This window comes from Myxine glutinosa, chromosome 7, assembly GCF_964187855.1.
Source record: "Myxine glutinosa chromosome 7, kmMyxGlut1.1, whole genome shotgun sequence".
Lineage (NCBI taxonomy): Eukaryota > Metazoa > Chordata > Myxini > Myxiniformes > Myxinidae > Myxine > Myxine glutinosa.
The window spans coordinates 2,779,556-2,783,936 of record NC_136267.1 but is presented as its reverse complement, the minus strand read 5'-3'; the positions used below and the strand labels follow the sequence as shown (position 1 = coordinate 2,783,936).

Genomic DNA, 4,381 nt, shown 5'->3' with positions numbered 1-4,381 from the left:
CTCTCCCCCCCCTCCTCCCTCCTCCCTCCCCTCCTCTTCCTCTGCTCTCTCCCTCTCTCCCCCCATCTCTCTTTCTCTTTCTTTCTCTCTCTCTCCCCCCTCTCTCCCTCTTCCTCTCTCTCCCCTTCTCTCTATTTCTCTTTATTTCTCTCCCCCCCCCCCCCTCTCTCTCTCTCTCTCCCTCCCCTTCTCTCTGTTTCTCTTTCTTTCTCTCTCTCCCCCTCTCTCTCCCCCTCTCTCTCCCCCCTTCTCTCTCCCCCTCTCTCTCCCCTTCCCTCTCTCCCCCCTCTCTCTCCTTCTCTCTCTTTCTCTTTCTTTCTCTCCCCTCCTCTCTCTCCCTCTCTCTCTTTCTCTTTCTTTCTCCACCCCATCTCTCTCCCTCTTCCTCCCATTCTCTCTCTTTCTCTTTATTTCTCTCTCTCCCCCCCCCCCCCTCTCTCTCTCTCTCTCCCTCCCCTTCTCTCTGTTTCTCTTTCTTTCTCTCTCTCCCCCTCTCTCTCCCCCTCTCTCTCCCCCCCCCCTCTCTCCCCCCTCTCTCTCCTTCTCTCTCTTTCTCCACCCCATCTCTCTCCCTCTTCCTCCCATTCTCTCTCTTTCTATTTCTTTCTCTCCCCCCCTCCCTCTTCCTCTCCGTCCCTCTCTCTCCTTCTCTCTCGTTCTTTCTTTCTCTCTCCCCCCCCTCTCTCTCCCTCTCCCTCTCCCTCCCCTTCTATCTCTTTCTCTTTCTTTCTTGCTCTCCCTCCCCATCTCTCTCCCTCTCCCTCACTCTTCCCTTCTCTCTTTTTGTCTTTCTCTCTCTCTCTCTCTCTCCCCCCTCTCTCCCTTTCTCTCTCTTTCTCTTTCTTTCTCCCCCCCCCCCCCCCATCTCTCTCCTTCTCTCTCTTTCTCTCTCTCTCCCCCCCCTCCCTCCCTCTAACTCTGTCATGGCACTGACTTCGTGAAGGCAGGGTACACCATCTTGGATATGGGGGATCTCTGGGTTGATCCTGCGAGATCGATCGGCTGTCTCCGTGCTGCGGCCTGTTCGAGAGAACTGGCCGGGGCTATACAACAACAACAACACCAACTACCCCGATTGAGGTTCCATAGCAAAATTATGCCAATGAATATGAATGAATGAATGAATGAATGAATGATCGTTTTAAGGCCATTTTCCCCGCTAGAGCGGGGGTTAGCCTTGCGGGCCCCATGACAATCATGGTTCCCTATTTGAGGCAATGTTTTTATGGCCGGATGCCCTTCCTGACGCCAACCCCTGGTCGCCTCTTACGATGCGCAGGGATACGGTGTACCTATTCTAAATCGGGGTACACACCTTGATGTCAATCGTGATGCCAATGTGCTCACAATTCTCGGTAAAGGTTTGGAAAGCTAACAGTTGTCGGAAGGCCAGAATGACGGTTTGTTTTTATTTTTTTGGGGACACCTCTTGAATGACAATCTTTGTTCCTTCCGTTCTTCTTTTCCAATTTGTACAGTCCACAGTCTGCATCAGAGATACCTGCAACGCACCTTCCAAAAGAATGCCAGGTCTTATGAAGGCCGAAATGGAGGTGTCAACCAGTGCTGAAGTGAGAACACTTTCTTCCATTTCTGATCCGCATCCCACACTCACGCAAACATTGCTCGTTCGCAATCCGGGAGCCCAGATTCAAATCAAATGAATGATATGTACATTGCATACTGATCTTAATGCAATTCATTCAAATGTACATTGATGCCATTTAATGTCCTTCTCCTGCACCTCATTTATACAAAATGAATGCTCAACCAACGTTTTAAAGAAACACAAAGGTGAAGTTGGGAACAAGATGCTGTGGGAAGTTTAAAGTTTACTTTCTTGAGGAGGTTTTGAAACTTTTTTTTTGTTGTTGTAGTTTCATTTCACTCAATCAAGATTTCACTTAATCAATCAGTATTTATATAAGCATTAAACATTTTGAAAATTCCAAGATTTGGAATGACCGGGCAAGGGGGGAACTCTGACTGTAACTGGCAGGCAATGGTCAATGTGAGGCTTGCAGGGAGATGTGCAGAGATATAATCAAGATTTAAATGATTACATGATTTAAAATCAACTTTACCTCATTAAACCAATATTACTGGAGTTTTGCAGCACGGAGCTATAAACGAGGGGTTTGCAGGATGACGTAGAGGTACTTACTCACACTCGCCTCGGACCTGTATAGCCTGGTTTGAATCCCGGCCCAGCTATAAACTGTCTCCCTGGTGTTTTGCAGGCAGGGTGAGGGACCAATGTGTGCACCATCCCTCGGATGGATGTGAGGCCGGAGGACCCGTGAGTTAGCACTGGTTATTGGTGGACATTCAAGATCCCAAGGTGTCCTTCACGAAGGCTATGCTAGTTATTGCTGGTACCCTGAACCAATTCCAAATCCTTGCGAGCTTTAGTCAAACATCATGCCTGGCCAAGCTCGTTCATGCCTGGCTAACCCGGTTCATGACTGGCTATCCTGGTTCATTCCTGGCCAACCCGGTTCATGGCTGACTATCCCGGTTCATTCCTGGCTAACCCGGTTCATTCCTGGCCAACCCGGTTCATTCCTGGCCAACCCGGTTCATTCCTGGCTCACCTGGTTCATGACTTGCTAACCCGGTTTATTCCTGGCTAACCCGGTTTATTCCTGGCCAACCCGGTTTATTCCTGGCCAACCCGGTTCATGGCTGGCCAACCCGGTTCATGGCTGGCTATCCCGGTTCATTCCTGGCTAACCCGGTTCATTCCTGGCCAACCCGGTTCATTCCTGGCCAACCCGGTTCATTCCTGGCTCACCTGGTTCATGACTTGCTAACCCGGTTTATTCCTGGCCAACCCGGTTCATTCCTGGCCAACCCGGTTCATGGCTGGCCAACCCGGTTCATGACTGGCAATCCCGGTTCATTCCTGGCCAACGCGGTTCATGACTGGCTAATCCAGTTCATGACTGGCTAATCCGGTTCATTCCTGGCCAACCCGGTTCATGTCTGGCTAACCCAGTTCATGACTGGCTAACCCGGTTCATGACTGGCTAACCCGGTTCATTCCTGGCCAACCCGGTTCATGTCTGGCTAACCCAGTTCATTCCTGGCCAACCCAGTTCATGACTAGCTAACCCGGTTCATTCCTGGCCAACCCGGTTCATGTCTGGCCAACCCGGTTCATGTCTGGCTAACCTGGTTCATCGCTGGCGAACGTGGTTCATGGCTGGCTAACCCGGTTCATTCCTGGCTAACCCGGTTCATGCCTGGCTAACGTGGTTCCTGAAAGAGTTGAACTAAGATCTATATTGTCATCTGCAGCTGAGGTTTCATCCTCCACTTACAAATAAATGTTGAGAATAGCTTCACAGCAATCAGGACACTTGCTATAATGTCTGTCTTCATCATTCGTAATGTAAATGCAAATAAGAAAGAGCAATCAGAGATTGCAAACCCTCACCAGGATGTATTTTCAGGGGCTTTTAAGGCTTTTGTGTTGAAACAAACATGGCGGCCGAACCACTTGACCGATGACGTCATAATTGTTTTTTTTTCTAAACTAATTTATTCCTAGATTATGCTCAAGAAATTTCATCTTCATCGGATGAAGTTTTGTACTTGTCGAATTATGACGTCATAATGGAGGCACCTATGAAATCATTAAGATATTTTATTCCCCATGGAGAGTTCTTTACAATGAGCCATGTCTCAATTTTTTCTATTCAGCGCTTTCGGAGAAATAGAAGTGCAAAGTTTTTCGGTTTTTCCAAGATGGCGGCCGAACCACGTGACCGATGACGTCATCATTTTTAAATTCTCCATCAGTTTATGCCGACGTGGCGCTCAAGAAATTTCATCTTGATAGGATGAAGTTTTGTTCTTGTCGAATTATGACGTCATAATGTCGGCACCTATGACATCATCATTAACATATTTTATTCCCCATGGAGAGTTCTTTACAATGAACCACGTCTCAATTATTTCTATTGAGCGCTTTCAGAGATACAGAGGTGCAAAGTTTTTCGATTTATCCAAGATGGCGGCCGAAGCACGTGACCTATGACGTCGTAATTATCATTAAAAAAAATTCTCCAGGTGGAGTTGCACCTATGGTGAAAATTTCCTGGCAATCGGAGCAACAGTTGCAGAGAAAATAATATTTATTCTGTGCGGAAAAACAAACAAACAGACAGACAAACGGACTCGAATGCAATACCCTCTCCTCAGGCGAGGGTAACAAGGTCTTTGTTAGGCTGACTGTCCAAAGAAATTAACATCAGCAGGTGACAAAGGGTCAGCGAGTCTAAGAGCCTAATGGATCTAGACTCTAGAGGGTCTAAAATGCCTGAAGAGGTCTTAATGGTCTTACGCGGTCTACGAGTCCAAAGGTTCGATGGGGCCG

The 4,381-nt window shown here is 48.0% G+C and overlaps 1 long non-coding RNA gene across 1 annotated transcript in view; it reads left to right on the top strand.

The window, feature by feature from the left end:
* The first annotated feature begins 887 nt into the window (after positions 1-887).
* The window catches only part of LOC144892778 (uncharacterized), a 4,314-nt gene continuing 820 nt past the window's right edge, over positions 888-4,381 (top strand). Inside the window, exons 1-2 of the long non-coding RNA XR_013623938.1 lie at positions 888-1,080; positions 1,479-1,571. This is a non-coding gene — a long non-coding RNA (uncharacterized LOC144892778). The remainder of the gene's footprint in view (positions 1,081-1,478; positions 1,572-4,381) is intronic.